Raw genomic sequence first — 19,653 nt, forward strand, 5'->3', positions numbered from 1 at the left:
GGATTTGATGTAATTATTTGATGACTGTTGAACTTTCACTTACTCTAGACTCTTGTATAAATGTTAGTCAATTGTTGTTTCACTGTGTATATTTTCTTTCCATAAGTATTATTTCTTGTGAATGTTCTATTAGATTGACTGGTTAACTCACACCTCGAGATTCTAACTGAGGAATCCTCAAGATTCATGTTAGGATTTCGAAACGTGATAGCATAGTATCAGAGCTCTATATTAGTTTCGAATAGAGGTCTATTAGAGTCTAGATTAGATATAGGATCTGGAACAATAAGAAATTCCTTAAGAATATGAAACAATGGTCATTTGAGGAGTTAACGAACTCATCAGAATTAAATGAAATATATTTGAATACATGAATCTTTGAAGTATAATTCAACTCTGCCTAGATTTTGAATAAATGCCTTTTAGTTTTGGAGAACTTACAAGGATCATTTAAATTGTAAATCTTATAAGTTAATAGGCATTGATGAGACAGTTTCATTATTTACCCCCATAGGAAATTATCAAATTGGGCAGAACTTTTAAAGATTATACATTTGTGGAATATTGTAATATGGGGTAAATATACTGCCTAAATAATTGTTGGAAGATTTTGAATTAAGTAGCTTATAAAAGTTCTTAAATATACAGATTTGGTGAAATGAAAGGAAATAAATACACTCCAGGACCTATGACAAGGAGCCAAACTTGTGAGAAAGATCTACCTGAGCCAAAGAAACTTATAGAAATAAAATTTTAGATGGAAGCGATCTCCAAAATAGCCCAGAATTAGGATCGTATGGAAAGGAAACAATCGGAATTATTTGAAGCTCAAATGGTGATGATGGGTCAATTAACAAAAAGATTAGAGTGGATATCAGAGATGTTAGACCATCATTTTAAAGACAAATCCCAAAATGATCAGGAAAGAATACAATCGGGATCCAATAAGGAGCAAATGATTACAAAATTTAGAAATTCACGGGAAAAACAACCATACATAAGAAGCGAGACTATAGAACTGCCAACTCAAGATATTAAAAAGTTTTATAAGAAGCAACAAAGTATACTACAAAATTAGTTAAAAGAAAAAGTTGTTGTATGTCATGAATGTGGCAAATTGAGACATAAAAGATTCAAATGTTTTAACCAACTGAAATCGATTAAGGATACGTAGTTTAATAAGATGTTAGACAGACTAATTGAGGGAATTATGTGTTAATAAGGCTAATGACATACTCATACCACCTCGAAGAAACATGACTAACAATCAGAAACGAAAAAGTGTGCAAGAGTCAACATAATTGCAAGGAGCATCAATAACTCAGAGGAAGAATATGCACCTTAGATGCTATGAATGTAAGGAGTTGGGGTATCTCAGGAGAGATTATTCTAAGGCACTATAAAGGACTAGGGATATATTACAAGCTAAGGCTAATGCTAGGACTCAGACTAAATCTACAACTTCTCAAAATGTCATAAGAGGTGCGATTATAACTTTATTGTTTAACATACTCTATGATAGACTATGAATGTATATTCAATTATTTATTACATAAAGTATTATAGGAAAACTAGAAATACCTATCATAGACATAGATAGACATATTTCATTGGTAAAAATCAATAGGATACGAAATATAATTGTTCAGGATAGTTGATAGCTCATTGGAAATAATACTAACCATTCGAATTTTGAAGTATAGACTTTGTTTTACAGAGGATTTAGATATTATCCATGCACTTAAGGTTTGGGGTATGATCTGTATGGTAAGAAGAGCCAAAACCATGAATATTATGACATGTAAATATATTATGATGCTTTGAAGATAATGAATTTATTGGATTTACTCTAAGGTAGTAACTACAGAGAAGGTTCTATTCAGGATATCATCATGAACAGTTTAGTGTTGCTATTTTATCGGTGTAAACAATTTAAAAAAGTTATGAAATTTCCTTTCCTTGGAGATTTCTTATGATGAGAATTAAATTTAAAGAAAATAGTTTAGGCAATACGATTAAGAAAGATTGAGTAAAAGATTTTATCGTTTTCGAAAATTCTTGAGAAAGAAGAATGATATTCTCTAAAGATTATTTAGGAACTTAGAGAACATAGGTGTGCAAATATAAATATAAATTTTCATTGATGGGTGACTTTCCAACCAATTGAAGTGTATTTCATAAATAATATAGTTCCTTGATTTAGAATTTGATGAAATACACATATTGATGAATAAGGACTAAAACACAAAGTACTAATGAGAAACATTTTGGGAAAACATTATTATATCGAACAAGAATTTTATGTCAAAAGATGTTGAAATATATTATTGTAGGCATACTCACGATCAGTGAATTAATTGTGATGATCTGCAAGTGTATAAATTCTTAGTGTGATAATGTTAAGAAGAATGTTAGCAGACTTTGATAGTGATGATAATTTCAAGAGATTAGATACAAGAATGAAGTATGACGAAGTATCTTAAAGATTCAAGTCTTGCATGATTCGAATGCTTTAGTAATAAAGATTTTGGTTTTCTAAGTATGTTGGGAGAATTAGGAGACGATTGAAATTTTATAAAACCATTTATGTTTTCTATGGGAAAGCTTATGAGAACTAGGAGAAACTCCATTCAACAGTTTAAGTCATACTCTTTTATAATTTTCATTTCTTAAGGATGAAATTGTTTAGTTCAAGATCAGATGAAGGATATTCCTTAGAATGATAGAGTCAATAACTAGAAGATTTCATTTGGTTAATTAAAAGATGGGTTGTAAGTGAAATAAATAAGGCATAACATTATGAGATTTTTGTTAGAACTTTTCAGAGAATTGACACGAATGTTTGTAGAGTGTTGAGAAGTATGATTATGAAAGAAAACTGCATATAGCGTAAAAGATTTTGTGTAATCCTTGATGTTTAAGGATTAGTTGTGTTATGTATTCTAATTAGGATAGTTTCTTAAATTGTAGGATCGTTAGTTTCTTATTTGGTTGAAGAGCCGTACACCATAATATGGGTAGAGATCATAAATAGAGGATTGTTGCTAAGGTGAGATAGGAAGAGAAGCAATTTGTTTGATCGTTCATTCAAATTCCAACTCATGAGAAAATATGAAATTAAGGGAGCACAGGACCTTTGAAGAAGATATCTTTATCAACTTAAGTTGCTACCTTTTCAATAGTTATAATTTAAGAAAAATAACTCATGAAATTAGATTTTTCTTTATAATTCGAATACGTTCATAAATTTCGAGGATGAAATTTTATTTAAGGCGGGAGGATATAATACCCCGAATTCTAATTAGTATCTTGAGGAAATAAAAAAGTGAAATTTGGAGAAAATTCTGATAGAGGAACTTAAGGTAAAATACTTGGATTTTGTTTTGTTCACTTTTAACATAATCTGATTTTTTCCATTAGATTCAAAATGGTTGAAAAACATATTTTAGCATGTAAGTACGCTTGAATTCGAGTTTGAACAAAAAAGTTATAAAATCCTTAAATTTTGCATCAAGTAATTACCAAAGTAGGTAAATGATAATTTGACATATAATTTGAGGAATCCGATCTTACCATTAGATTCTCGTTAAAAAATTATCCGGAATAGAGTATAAGATTGTCCAAATCGACATTCAAGAAAAATAACTCATGAAATGACACTTACATCCCACTTAAATCATAAATATTTGAATTATAAAGAAAAATCTAATTTTTCTTATTTTTCTCTACAAACAAATATCAGCCCATTTTTTCTCGAGTTTTGCAACTCAAATCTATGCCAAACTAGAACAATCCGAGTCTTATTGCAAGAAGGAGAGTTGTACACGTTGTCGAGGGTTATGCGTAAACGCAAGAAAATAAGATTTTCGTCTGAGAAAAAATTTGGAGAGTGGCCGGAGACGATTTTAAACTCCGTTTAACCGTTGAATGTAGTCTGAGGTAGGATGCCTTCCCTTTTGCCTTCTAATTATACTACAAGTTCATAGAAAATTTCATGTTATACTTTAGATTGTGATTGTTCTTCCAAATATCGATCATTTCGTTAAACCTACACATGTTTGAATGGATTAATTCATTATTGCTTGATTATTTTTTATAGATTTGTCCCCATTGAATATGTTTTAAGCATATTAAAAGTTGTATAAGGTTTTATTAGCAAATCTATAACTTTGGTATCAACTTCGAATAATTTTCGACTAAAAAAGTTTAAAAGAAAAATAAAAATTTTGAACCTCTTGCTTGCGGACGGTACCACCATTAGACCCAAAAAATTTTAGAATTTGAAAAACAACCTCAACACTACTTCCCACACAGCTTATACACTCTTTTCATACCTTTATTTCATTAAAAATATATATGTAAAAGTTTCATTTATTTTAAGTTATTTAATAAAATTAAGGTTTAACCCCCCCATTTGAAAACTTTAGAAATGGTTTTGAGATCCAAATCTCATCATATCAAAATGTAATTTTTGCTTTCAAGAACAAAACGTAAATTTTAATATTTTTGTCTAATTTTTAAAACATGATATTTTTAGTATTACTTTGAATTAAGTTATAAAAATTACATAGTCTTTCTCATGTTGTTGATGACTTTTATTTACAAAAACCTATTTTCAATTCCGATAACTTTAAAAAATCATTTTTTCCAACACTTAACAAAATTTTGACAGTTTTTTCAACTTTTGTGTCTTATGATTTTATCGCGTTTTTCGAGTCCTTCTACTTAACCAAAATCATCGAATGAAATTGGTTGATGCTCTCTGGATTTCGAATTACTTTAAGAAATAAAAATACTTTGATAGATATGTAGGAAGTTAAATGATAGATTAGTCGATTGATTGATGGATGGATAGAGATAACATATGTTCTTGACTGATTATTGGGATAGTGTCTTCAATTCTACATGATGGACATGCCACGTAAAACATGATGGAATGATTGATGGATGAAAATGACATATAGATGTCATTGGAAGACACTATCAAATCTTATTCATATTTTTTATACAAAAATGATATACTATATACAAAACAAATTATTTTGTTTATAAAAAAAGAGTCGTGGAAAACCTACAAAGAGTGATGCATTGCTATATATTCAAAAATGGTGGGTCAATCTTCGATCAGCACTAGATCCGGGAATTTCTTCTTCTTTCTTGGGAATCGTTTTGTGTAAAGGCGATTTCTGTATAGTGTAGAGGTAGACAGGGTTCACATGTATTGCCACTTGATAGGCTTCAATGTGAGGGGTCTCTTGGGCTAGTTAGTGATTATTTTTAGTCTACAGTAGTCAAACGGTAGGCCTCACCATAAGGTGAACTCAGTAGTGGGATCTTGGCCAACGACTAGTCTGAGTCAGATAAATGGTCCCAAAAGTTTGGCATGTCGATTGGCCACAAAATCAAATTTTCACAATGGGATTCCACATTGAAGGTTAAGTTTGAAATATTGATTGCCATGCTGAGGTCATTGAATCGACGGTTCTTCTGCTCTCTTATCGACTACACCGCTGTGTTCTTATTATGTATTTTCTTTATTTTGTGATGATATTAGATGTTTTCTATTGGAAAAGATGTATATGTTACTTTAAATGATAGAAATTATAGATTAAAATTATTTACAACTACTTATTTAGCATGCTTAGATATTTATCATATACCACTTTATAAAAACTTGTATTATTTAAATGTTCAGATGTTTACTTGTACATTTATGACTCGCTGTTAGAACGATGTTCATCCTATTGAGTAATATTTTCCTGTTACTCATCCTATCCTTCCCTTTTCAGATGTTTTAGCTTTTGGAGAACTTGCTTATGAAGAGTCATTCGAGGAGGTTCCTGTAGAAGGTCATGTTGTGAATCTGTAGCTTCTGTCAGCTTGAGGATTTGTCTAGTAGTATGGCGAGTGTAGTGTAATTCAAATTTTGGGACATGATGTATATTTTGAGAAGTTGTATTTTGGGAGATGGTTTACTATGTGAAAAAAGCCCATATTTGACGATCTTAGCCTGTCAAATTTTTAAGAAATTTGACGGACCCTCCCGTTAAATATTTTTTTGTAGAATTTTTTTTGACGTCCTTAGACTATCTAATTATTGGAGAATGAGCTTTAAAAAAATTAAAAAAATTCCCTAGAGTATGACCATCGAATTTGGAGGTTTAACAAGCAACAACATAATCCTCTAATTCACCGATCACAATAAACGAAATAATAATAAAAAAAAATAAAAAAAGAAAAAGAAAAATCATAAAATGAGCTCCAAATTAAGCTAAGCAACTCAAAATTCATATTATATATTGAAATTTCATTATTAAACAAGCTCTAATAGAAGCAATTGGGCACTAACAAATGAAATTAAGTCACATAATTTCTTAGAAATAAAACACAATCAGAAGCAAATGGTCGTGATGTCTTTCATCTCTTCTGGCTCTCTCCGCTCTATTGTGTCCCCTTATTTTCCTCAAGGTTTGGATTTCTCCTACATTGCCACTGTTTCCTTGATCAGATACTCCTTATTAGTTAGATTTTGAGATGGTTGAAGACTTCACCATCGTGTCAAAAATTTCTCATGTGATGTATGCTCAAAATTTCAAGTTCAAAGATTATGCCACGTAGAATCAATCACCATATATAAACCACTAATATCATCAAACAGCCAAAGAGAGTCCCAGATTCTCCCAAGCCTCATGAACACAAAACATGATTACCAAAATATCACTCCATACCATCGATATCAAAAGTTCATCAACAGAAATGTGACATTTTTCTGATTTCAATGCTGGAGCTACAAAATAATAAGCAAAAGAAGAAATCAATGGTCATACAGAATATGGAATACAGACAAAACATATTGTGTAGTTAATTAAAAGAATAATACTAAACTCAAACACACTCAACTGACATGAAATGTGCACAGAACCATAGTGTTTGAGTCATGTATTATGCTCATCCTGAAGTGCTTGAGTTACCGAAGGATAGATAGGGCTTGAACTTAAGTTGTGCTATTGTTTTTTTTTTTTTTTTCACTTATTTCTTTTCCCATCTGGATTTTGTGACTAATAGAGAATGTTTGTTTACTGTATAACAGTTATGAAAATGCATATAAACATATTAAAGGACATCAAGAAAAATACCTTAGGAGTGGATATGAGACCAACTCTAATATCTCCACAATACTCTTGGTCCTTGACCACATTGTAAGGGGTTGGTGGTAAGTTTCACTCCATAAACAGTGGATCAAGAGGAATGTTTCAAGAATTATAAAATAAAAATTTGAATAACTTTACTTCAAGTATGATGATAATACATAAAAAAAAATGGTAGAGCTAAACAAAGCAATGTCAGCCTTGTATATTTTGTGATAGCTACTGACCCATGAACAATTTTCAAGGTACAATTTAATGAGATTTTAATAATATGAAAAATAAGAGTTGAAAAATGTTCCTTTATAAATTAAGAGAGACTGTCATCACAAATAAAGGAACTGAGTGAGGGGGGGAGCCTTATCATTCTTGGTTTCATTCTCCTCAACAAAAATAGATAGCCTTTCATGGGCATTTTGTAGCTTAGAAGAATTTGTGAGGGCCCTAATTAAAGTGAACAAATTCTCTCCCTGTGCTTGAATACTTCCTAGTCTGATTTATAGAAACTCGAATGAATTAAAGACACCTAATGGGGAAAGTGATACTAAATTATTAAAAAAAAAAGAATTTGTACCAAAAGAGCACTTGTAATGCATACAATAATCTTTCGACAGTATCATAAGAGGTTTGATAGAAAAAACCACCAAAGAGAAAGATAATATCTAGCCTTGGAATGTTTCCAACATCTTCAGCAAATACTCTATAATCCGTATCTCTAGGAAAATAAGGAAAAACATCTTGCATAAAGAAATTAAATCACTTACAGGATTATCAACTATCTAGAACTAGAAAACATGCATAAAAAACATCTAAGCAACAAAGACAAAAAAAAAAACTAACTCACTCCAGCATATACAAAAACCATGTGTTACTTATGCCAAAATGTTACCCCTATACGGAATCTTATTCCTAAAACCAATTCTCCTATTAGGAACTCATGCGACCATAAAAAACTGGTTCTATCTGAAGCTGTCTTCAAGCTCCCTATTTAATGAGCCTTGAAGACTCAACTTCTTGGTTTTGGTCTTAAAATTTTCAACCAAACAAGCCCATCATCTTGTTGACTTGTTGAATGTTGGAATGTTCATTGTGCTCACCATGGCCCCAAAAATAAAAACAACCACAAACCACAATAGCATGTTTGAATACCCTTCAAAGGCACTCACCTTCAGAGGGATAGGCAAAACTCATTTGAGAACAGAACTCAAACGGAAATCTAGGACCACCATCTGTAGGAGGATTCCAAGAAAATAACAAGTGCAATTTCTAACTCTTGCAGAACTGGAGATGCTACCATCACGCTCATAGAGTTTTAGGGTCTCACCAAGACTAAAATTAGTATGGGATATGAGTATTCAGTATCTGATTATGGAGTGTGATCCTACTCAAAACTTTCAACTCATCCTGAAGAAACGTCAAAACCGAGGCAACAAGGAATATTATCCAAGAATGCAAGTGTAGACACCCCATTTTTGCATCCGCCTGATTAATCAACTCGTCAACCCGATCGCAATGATTCCCAATGATGGATGTGTATTCCATTGCTTTATTTTGTTACCAGATGTGTTTCAGAAATCCGGATGAGGTATCTCAAACTTACAAAACCTTAGAAACCACGCTACGCTAGGAAAATACGACCCCAGAAACATAGAAATCATCATCTTGCAGACCAAAAAGAAGCTTCACGATAAAAATTACTAAAAATTGACCAAATTACCAAAATACCCCTAACTTCAAAATAACCCTAGAGCCTACGTTACGCTTAGGAAAACTTTCTCAAACACATAAAACAACAAATCGAAACCAAATAAATCATTTCACTAATTTTAACAAAATTTGACCAAATTACGAAAATACCCCTCATAAAGTTCACAACCATTTCACACAAAAAATTTCATAAATAACAAAAACTAATATTTCCATTGAATTCCTTACAAAAAATTGATTCTAAAACATCCTAGAACATTAAAAACCAACTTAAAACGTGAAAAGTCCTCTCAGGGGGCAAAACGGTAATTTCACAATTTTCATAATTAAAAATTCCGAAATTAAAAAAATAAAATATTAAATAATTAAAGTGAAACATTGATGAAATTAATTTAAAATTTTGAATTAAAAAATCGATCAATCGGGCTTTCAAGTAAAATTGTTGAGGGTTCATGAGATATTTCTTTAAGGACCCCTCCATTTGGGGGTCCAAAGAATTAAAGAAATAATGGAGGGGGGTTCTCCAAAAATTAAAAGTAAATCAAGCAAGACTGAAGTCAAGGTATTAAAGTCAATCTAGTGAGACTAAAGTCAAAATTAAAATCAATTAAACAAGACTAAAGTCAAGATATTAAAAGTCAATCAATTAAGACTAAAGTCAAAACGTTAAAAGTCAATCAAATAAGACCAAAAGTCATAATAGAGTTCTAATTAAATAATAACTCAATCTAATAGAGTTCTAACTTAAAAACAATTCTACCTAAAACAATTCTAATTAAAACACAATTCTACCTAAAATAAGTCTAACTAAAACACAACTCTAATTAAAAGAACTATAATTAAATACTAACTCTATCCAAATTAACCCCTAAAAATATCTATAAATAGAGGTGCTCACACCCTATTTTCGTATCAAAAGAAAAAATCCTAGAAAAAGTAGGTGAAGAAGCCTCCACAACCTCCCCAAAACCCTAATTTTGGAGCCCCAACTCCTTCCTTAACACCCCTACTCCGATTTTAGCCTAAAAAACACCCAAAAACCTCTCAAAAACATCCCAAAAATCCACAACAAATTCGAAGCACCCAGATCCAAGAAGGAGATACCTTACCTCGGAGATCAGGAATCAGATCCGGAGATAGAACGAAGTAAGGAATACGGTACAAGGAGCCATTCTCACAAGATCTGAGGGAATAACACTTTTGCAGATCGAAGGTAAGTTTTTTATTTTATTTTTTTTAATCTAGGTTTGTCATTAGCGATGTAACTTTATTTGGGATAAGTAGAGACCAGCAATGGCCGGGCGGGGTTGGTGCCTAACACTTTCCAACCCCATAACATGATCCCCGGATTCGAATTTTCTGTAGTAGATTAGTTTTTTATCTATTTTAGAGTCAGTTTGGTTCCTAGACCACAATAACTAGGTGGCGACTCCCAAACCTCAAGGGTCAAAAGCGGATCCGCGCACCCCGCGGATCGAGGGCGCTTTCAGCAAGTCTTTGCCTAGTAAAAAAAATCGCAGTTGTCCTTAGACACATGGATTAGAAGATTAGTGTCCAAATTATTTAGTGAAATAAAGCTATGTCTAAGACCATGGTACTCATCCCCATTTGACCCCTTTAAGCTACAACAACATCAGTTTATTTTGGATAATGTAATGGACAAATCAACCGCTACACTTAGTTTCACCATCTCATTTGATGGTCAAATTAGAATAAGTTTCTTTCCTAATAAAGTTAGTATAAGGATATGTTGAGGAAAATCTAGAGTACTTGACTATAAATGCTCAAATATTATATATAAACAAGTAAACAAATTACTTGTACTATACCCTCAATAATAAAAAATACCACTCACAATTTGAAGAATAAAATAACACTCTATTAAGAAAAACACAATTTTTACAAATAATCACTTTCTACAACCTCTCAAGACCTCTTATTTATTGTTTTACTACTACTTGATTTTTCTCACTACTTGATTTCTCACAATTTGTTTTGATACAAAATGAAACAACTCACCCCTATTTATACTAAAAGCACCTCCTTAACCAATGGCTAAGATTGTGCCAATACACTTTTAATTTGATGGTTACAATTTGTCATCTAGATCTTTCTACCAAAATATCTACTATTCTAGTATTTTCTACTTTTCTCTTGTCAAAAAACATCTAGAATTTTTTCTAGGAAGATTCTAGAAATTAGGTTCTAAATTACCATTGGGCTTGGGCAATAAATTTGTACTTTTTTCAATTGGGCTGGTGTTGAATTTTAACACTCTCCCTCAGCACCAACTCTCATTATTTGCACCATGCCGAGCTAGCGACGGAGGTTTTCGAACTTGCACTACAACATTTTCGAGTTATTGCGGCGGTTTATAGCAGCAGATGACTATTTCAGCTGCAGTATAGTATATTTTTTGCAGCGGATCATTTTATCCGCTGCTATAGGGACCATTCATAACGTATTATGATACATTTTTTGCAGCAGATCATTTTATCCGCTGCTATATAAATTTTTTTGCAGCGGATAATTTTATCCGCCGCTATAGGGACCATGTATAACACATTTTTTGCATTTTTTTTGCAGCAGATTATTCTTTCCGCCACTATATGACATTATGGTGCATTTTTTGCAGCGGATTATTCTATCCGCTGCTATAAGGAACACATTTTTTGCATTTTTTTGCAGCAGATTATTATATCCGCCGCTATATGGCATTATGGTATATTTTTTTTGCAGCGGATTTTTTATCCGCCGCTATAGGACCCATGCATAAATAAATTTCGCACTCAATTTTTTTCATGATGATTAAAAAAAATTCAAATAATTTTTTGCCGCGGATAATTTTATCCGCCACTATAGGACCCGCACATAAACACTCAACTTTTTCCTACAGTGTTTAAAAAAAATTTGAGATAATTTATTGCAGCGGATAATTTTATCCGCCGCTATACAATATTTTTTAATATGATATATATTTTTTTGTAGCGGATAAATGTATCCGCCGCTATAGGACCCGCACATAAAGAAATTTCTCACTCAAATTTTTTCGCGCTGTTTCATACACATACCGTGGAAAAATAATTCATTTTTCTTAAAGCCGCGAAAACCACATTCATCTTCCCTCTTCCCTCTCATTTTCCTTCGCCTCTTTCACTCTATCTCGTTTTCCCCCGACCGCTTCTACGATAGCTTCTACTTTGCTTGCTTCTCTCACGCTTGCTTGCGCGAAGGCTTAGAGTCATTTTCGTTAGGTCCAAAAGCTTCCGTCAAAGCGAAAGATCTGATCCAGCAGAAATCCCTCTGTTTGTGCTTGTGAGATCTACTTCGACAATCCGGTTTGCAACATCTGGTAAGAGCTCTCTCTCTCTCTCTCTCTCTCTCTCTTTCTCTCTATGTATGATCCTAATTTCGAGCATTTTTCCCTTTAATCTCTATTTTTCTGTGGTTTATGTATGAAAATCAAACATTTCTAGTTGTTTTTGTTCTAAAAGAGACATATATATTAATTTTCTTCCAAAAAAATTAAGTAAAATCCAATGATTTCCAATAAATCATGCCCAATTGCTAATACAATTATTGTTGTTGTTCAAAGTATCCGATCTGTTGAGTTTAGATCTTTTGGTGTTCAAAAGGTGAGTGGAGTTAACCTATCATCAAAGACTGGTATTATATACATGTATAGTGAACTAGAAACAGACTGCTTGTTCTTCATTTGATTCTTTGATTTTCAAATCAGGGAACCGCAGTTGAACGAATCTTGGGGGAAATTGTTCATAGAAAACACATGGTTACGCCAATTGATTATTTCCTATGCATTAGGGATTTTGTAGGGAAGGTGTGTTTCTCTTATGCATTTTTTCAATCTATATAAACATTCTGAATATTTTTGCTGTAGATGTACTCTAAAGTTTGAAGTGATAAGGGTGATATTAGTACTAAACATGTATCCCTTTTCTCTTTCTACCACTAAAATATTTTTTGATGCACTTCTAAAACAGATGAACTTAATTGGCTGAATGTCATTTGTCATGCCTTGAGGGTTGATTGGTATTCTTCCTAGCATGTCTTGTAGCTTTAAAGCAATGCAAGTAGATTATGTTGCATGGGAAACAAAAATATTTTACAATATAGAGAAAAACACAGATTTAATGTAAAAGTACTAAGGAAGTGAATTAAAAAAAAATCCAATTTGAAATGGTGGCAGTGGAAGCTTCTCTACACATCCATTGCTTACTTAAAATGTAGCATGGAGGAGATAAATTACTATTTCATGTGCAAATTGAATTATCATAGCCTTAAACAAGTGGTGCTAACAGTCTTGAAAGTTAAAACCATGGAGTAAGTTAGATATCTTTTCTTATAGGTTAGTGGTGGACACAAGGGACAAAAATTTAGGAAAACGGACAACCAGAAACTTACTTGATAATTGAAAATATTATAATGGATTAATGGGGTCACCTAAGTGTAGAACCATTGGAATTGACTTGGGTGTTTTAATGAGCAATAGCCATTTCAAAACTAGGTCTGTTTCTATAGATTGCTATATTCAATGTTATAAGACGCAGGTTCAACATGGGCCCCATAGCTCAATTGCAGGGGTGGAGCTAGGATTTTCTTGTAGTGGGGGCAAACTATGGTTAGTTGTATAGTTGAAGAACTTAAAGATGAATGGTTTTAGAGAGAAATTCAGAGGTTTTTGGTTAGAAGTTGAAGAAAATGATATTTAGGTCATTTCCTATTAGTATATGAGAAGGGCCTGTCAAGAGGCAATGTCATCAACAAAAAATGGAAGGGAAGGGGGGGGGTGTTGGAGGGAGGTGAGGGTGTGGGGGCAAATGGGGAGAGAGGTGAGGGAGTGGGGACAAATGGGACATGTAATTAGTTGAAAATACAGGGGTGTCTCAAAGTTCACTAGCTCTGCCCCTGCTCAGTTGGTTTGACACATTGCAAAGCAACTCTGAGGTCGTGGGTTTAAGTCCAGCTTATACCCATAAAAAAATGGACAGGTTCAACATTATTTTTGTAACTTGTTTTAAATGGAAATACGTAGCTAGATAAACAAAATTATTACCGAAACAATAACATAATGGTTCCCCATATTGGATAAGGGCTGAATCATTGATTTTTCTTAGAGTTTGAAAATTTCACCCATCTTAAGTAAAACTTTTTGATGCCTAATTATGCACTTTGAGGAATACATAAACATAATATCCTTTTAACTTTCTTGATCTTACCATTCTTGTTCTTTTAAATCCTTTTAACTTTCACCAAAGCATTACTTAGACTGTCATTTTTAGTCTTCTTTATGCATGCCAAAACTATCTCAAATGACTTCATTTTATACCCTATTGGTGCTACACTTAAATTCATTTGTAGAATCTAAATAAACCTACCTCTAGTTGACAATGATTTTAGATATTACAGGCCTCATTTGTTTGCATTAGAAACTTCTAAAAATTATTTCGCAGGCAGCTAAAGAGCAATGAATCTATCTGTAGGACATATCTGTGTCCATTTCCTGTTTGTGGATAGATGTTTGCTATATTTTTCTTTATAGTTTGTTTTATTTGATCTACATCTCCTTGGGTGCAATTTTATTTTCAGCTGGCCTTTGTTTTCATTATGTCTTGGTAAAAAATAAAATAAAAGAAAAAAAACTGCCCAGCTACTATTAAATCATTTATCTTGATAGCATGGCTGATCATGGTTTTTAGGTATGACTCCTTTGTTGATTCATACCATCTTGACATAGAGGGCAATGGTGTGATATGTCTAGCTATTGACGTTCTTCCAACAGAGTTTGCAAAAGAGGTAAAAGATTCTCATTAATAAATCCTTTATTCCAATGGTTAAGTTTTATGTTCTATCTACGTGCAAGATATGAAGATTATTTTGAGGACCATTGCATATCTTCTTAACTCTCGAGTTCTGGTTATAAAATATTTTTCATTGTGTAAAGGCTTCCCAACATTTTGGCAATATCCTGTCCCAATTTATTGATAACTTGGCTTCCTTCAAAGATATTTCAGAATTGCCTTCCCATTTAAGAAGAGCTTGCATAGCCCATGAAGGAGCACTTACTTCCTTGTATGAATACATCCCTCATAAGCGAAACTCTGATTCTGAGTAAGTTTCTAATCCTGTCCCAGTCTTCTTTGTTCTTTTTCTTCAAATATAAGTTATATTTGTATGCTTGATGAACTACTCCAGTTTTTTGTTTTATTTTTTCACTTTTGAAATTGTCATTGTGAACTAGTTACACATGGTTGTTTCATATTATACTTGTATGTTTTGTCTTTTCTTTTGTCTTGTTTTTTTTCTCCCTTTTGGTTGTTTTTTATCCTACAAATTTACTCCCAAATGATACATTTCATCTTCAACTGTACGATATCATTAACTAAAACAATTCATATGAGAATGAAGTAAAATGTTCCAACTCAAACTAGTCACTTCTCTTAAATCGTAAACTGTGAAGTATATCTGTATGGTTTATGATGTTTTTATTTTATATATTTTCTTTTCTTAACAGTTAATATCTCCTCTTGATTTGCAGTGATTCATCCGAAACTATTCCAAATGGAAACTATAGAAAGAAGAAATACAATATATCGGTGGGTGTTAGAATTTTTGCAACCATCTAAATGGTTTCCGTCATCTTCCTCACACCAAATTTATGTAATTTTTCCTTTTCATCCATGAATTAAATAATGTTAATTCCCTAATTAGTTTCTGGATTTTATGGATTATCCTATCATTTCTGATAATTGTTAGGTTAGGTTATGTTCGACATTAATGATCTTATACTCTTATTTAAATTTAACAGGTTTCTTTAAGTGGTCATTTGTTCGATCGATTTCTAATAAATGATCCATTGGATATTATCGAAGCTGGTGGTGGTTCGTTTCACTTGGTTAGTTGTGAAGTGGGTCAAAGTGTGTTAACCATGTCACATTCGGAGCTTTAAGTAAGTTTACCTTTTGCTCAACACTGATCTTTCAGAAAGGACTATAGCCATTTCTGTGGATTGAGGCATCTTTTCTAACTATGGAAATTCGTAAACTTTGTGAAATAGCAATCTCTATATTGCATTTGATTTATACTACAACAGTCAATTTTACCACTTGGGATCTCCATTAGAATTGCAACAGTTTTATCTTATTTATACACAGAATTTTGCATGTGCGTGCAAATACATGAATGTATTTTTGTGTGTGTACTTATTGGACTAGTAACGTATATGTGGATTTAATCTCTTGATGTATCAATTAATTCCATAGATGTGTCCACATGTTTGGTTGTTGGTGGGTATGTTCTGCATCTCTGGCACAGATATAAGTTGCTCTTATTTTAACCAAGGTGCCATTTTTTTTTCTAAGCATGGTACCATTGATGGTAATGCCTCTACTCTAGCTCCAAAGAGTCATTCACTTAAATTATAATTGAAAATCAATGTTAGATCAACAGTTTTTGCCTTGACTTTTTCAAATGTATCAGACATAACAAATATGAATTGTTCAATTAAACATACAAATGAAGGTTTCTTTGGGAAATAATAATTGTTCAGAATAAAATGGATTTATATTGGAACCAAGAACAAAAGCAGAATAGTAGGTATTTATCAAATGGGCCCATCTGTAAACCTCGCTTATGCGACTAGCTAAGTTGATAGGCATTGCTCATCCAATGCAAAGTATAGGAAAAACATCAAATACTCTCAAGAAACCTTAATGAGCACTTTGCCATGTGTTTTCATGAAATTATGATACTTGGGAGATTTTTTTTTTCCCTCTTGCTAGTCATTGAACTCTATTTTTGATCCGATATAATGCATAGTAACCAGAACAAAAGAGTGATTGAATGCAGAATTAGCAGGTACTTGTGCATCATGTGGTATTCTTTGGGACTTGTTTCTACGAGACATATTTGTCTGGTTTTATATTCTGATCTGTTAGTCAATGGGGGTCTTCTGGCTATTTGACAGGTTGGTGTGATGATAGGGTAGTTCTTGATCAAATATATTAGAAAAAAAAAAGTGACCTATTGCAGCGGATATTAATATCCGCTGTTATATGTGTTAATTTAAAAAAAAAAATGATATGTTGCAGCGGATACTAATATCCGCCACTATATATGTTATATTCTATTTGTTAAAAATTTATCTATTGCAGCGGATCTGAATATCCGTCGCTATATGTATAATATATTTTGTTTGTTAAAAATTTAACCTATTGCAGCTGATATTGAGATCTGCAGCTGATATTGAGATCCGCTGTTATATGTATTATATTTTATTTGTGAAAAAATGAACCTATTGCAGTGGATATTGAGATCCGCCGCTAAATGTACTACCTGCAACAGCGGAATAGATTATCCGCTGCTATAGTTAGCGACGGAGGCAACCACGACGGATCTTTGGTTCCGCTGCTCATTGCCGCAATAGCTTTTACCGGCGGAAAAATTACCTTGTAGGGGCGGATTTTTCCGCCGCTATAGATCAAAAATGTTGTAGTGTTGTCAGTACTCAATCATTTTGCAATTAAATCATCTGTTTTGATTTTTCTCATTTCAATCTTTTTTTTGAAGAACCTTATCTCATTCATAGCTTTGATCCACTCAGATATTTGTGATGCTTCTTCAAATATTTCAGGTTCTTTAGTAGTTGCTTCTTCAGTTATAGCTACATTGGCATATTTGAGATTTGATTTGCGAATTCTAGTTGACTTTATTAGTAGTAATTGTGGAGTTGATACTTCTGTTTCATCATAATGATTTGATTGTTGAGACACACTAGTTTTCCAAGGATTTTGAGTCAACTCTTAATCACCATCACTGTCATGTAGATTTTTGACTTCATTTGAACTTAGTTGAATTTTGACAGTATGTTCATCAATCTTTTGTTACAGCTTGTTTTCGAATTCTTTCGAGTCTCACAACACCTCTTTTCCTGAGGACTACCAAGAAGATGCTTCATCGAATATCACATCTCATGATGTATAATATCTTCCAGTTCTAGGATTACAACATCTTCACCCCTTTCTCTAACCGTCATATGCCACAAAGATATGTGTAACTGCTTTCTTGTCAAATTTGCTACGTAAATGATCAAGAACAAATACATAGCATACACATCCAAATACTCGAAAGTAGCTAATTGTACGTTTTATGTCTCACCATTTCTCAAAGGGTGAAATAAACTCTAACCTTGGTTGAGGAAGTTTGTTGATCATATGAACTACTATTATCATAGCTTCGGCCCAAAATCTTTTAGGTACATTCTTCGCATGTAACATACTCTGACAAATTTCTACAAGATGTCGATTATTTCTCTCTACTACACCATTATGTCACGGTGTATTGGTAAATGTATACTGACAATGTATTTTACATTCTCATAGGTATAGAGAGAACTTGTTCGAGCTATATTCTCTTCCGTTGTCTATGCGCAAGTAACATATTTTTTTCCTACTTCTCTTCAATTATCTCTTTGAACTCTTTAAACTTTGAGAATGTTTTATATTTTTCTTTCATAAAGAAAATCCACACATACGTAGAGAAGTCATCAATGAAAGTCACCATGTACCGCATTCCGCTAACTGATGATTGCTTAACTGGCCCAAATACATCAGAGTAAACTAACTCTAATGGTTTCTTTACTTTAAACTTTGATTTCTCATATGGCAATTGATATGCTTTACCATACTGGTATCCTGCACAGATTGTGTCTGTTCTCACGTCAAGCTGAGGAAGTCCCTTAAGTATTAACTTCTTTACCATCACACTTAGCTTAAAATAACTAACATAACTCAACCGCATATGCCACAAATCTATTGTCTCGTTCCTTCTTGTCTTGTCTACATATGCAGACCTTGCTGACATTACGTAAACTAACTCTAATCATCATCCCTCTATCGTTGGCTTTTATAAGATTTTGAGGTCAAGATACACCTTTACATCTTAGGGAACGAACAAGACATAGTAGCCTGATGATGTTAGTTGAACCATGGATAGCAAATTTTTCTTCATTTCTGGAACATGATAGACATCTTGAAGTGGCACTTGGTTAGAATTATAACAAGGTGTGATTATCGTCTTACCGATGTGAGCTATCGGTATCTTTGAGTTGTCAGCCGTCATTATCACACGACTTCCAATATACTCAGACAAGTTTTGCAACTTTTGTTTCTCACCTGTTATGTGATTTGACTACCCCGAGTCTATAATCCAATCATTCTCATAGTCAATCTGTTCAAATGTAGCTATAAGAGTTACTTCTTATTTTTCTTTTACAAACGATGCTTCAACATCCTAGTCATCCTCGATTTTCTCCTTAGAACTAGAAGTAGCAGTATTACTCTCAATATGTTTTTTCTTGGTTCAACAGTATTTCGCCATATGGCTCTTCTTCCCGTAATTGTAACAATCGCCATCGAACCTTCTATTATTACCACGATTTTTGAAGCTTCCCTTGGACGAGAGCCTCCCTCTCTTTGATGACCTTTTGCCTTGTCACCATTCATTTTATATCCGCCTCTAACGTGTTATTTGAAATTGCCTTTACTTTTGTTATTGTAGAATGCTTTTTCCTCACCTCTCAACGAGATTTCTCCCATTTGCTTAGCCTAAGCAAATTTTTGAGTTCAACAAGTGATGGTTGTGTCGGCCATCCTTGTACTGCAGCAACAAAGCCTTGGTATTCGAGTCGCAAATCATAGATAATTATTCCTTTTATCCTGATTTTTTCAATAGTAGAATTCAGATCTAACTCTAAAATTTTGCGGCATATCAACTTCACCTTGTG

At 32.9% G+C, this 19,653-nt stretch overlaps 1 long non-coding RNA gene across 2 annotated transcripts; it reads left to right on the forward strand.

Annotated features, from left to right (window-relative positions):
• Positions 1-12,586: 12,586 nt before the first annotated feature.
• LOC147398293 (uncharacterized) lies at positions 12,587-15,980 on the forward strand. 2 transcript variants are annotated; one of them, XR_015180201.1, is made up of 5 exons: positions 12,587-12,690; positions 14,570-14,666; positions 14,876-14,981; positions 15,409-15,466; positions 15,679-15,980. It is a non-coding gene; the product is annotated as an uncharacterized LOC147398293 (long non-coding RNA). The 2 variants fall into 2 exon arrangements; XR_015180202.1 differs by having other exon boundaries at positions 14,885-14,981.
• The last annotated feature ends 3,673 nt before the right edge of the window (positions 15,981-19,653 follow it).

Source organism: Akebia trifoliata, chromosome 7 (assembly GCF_017979445.1).
Source record: "Akebia trifoliata isolate Shusen 1 chromosome 7, ASM1797944v1, whole genome shotgun sequence".
Lineage (NCBI taxonomy): Eukaryota > Viridiplantae > Streptophyta > Magnoliopsida > Ranunculales > Lardizabalaceae > Akebia > Akebia trifoliata.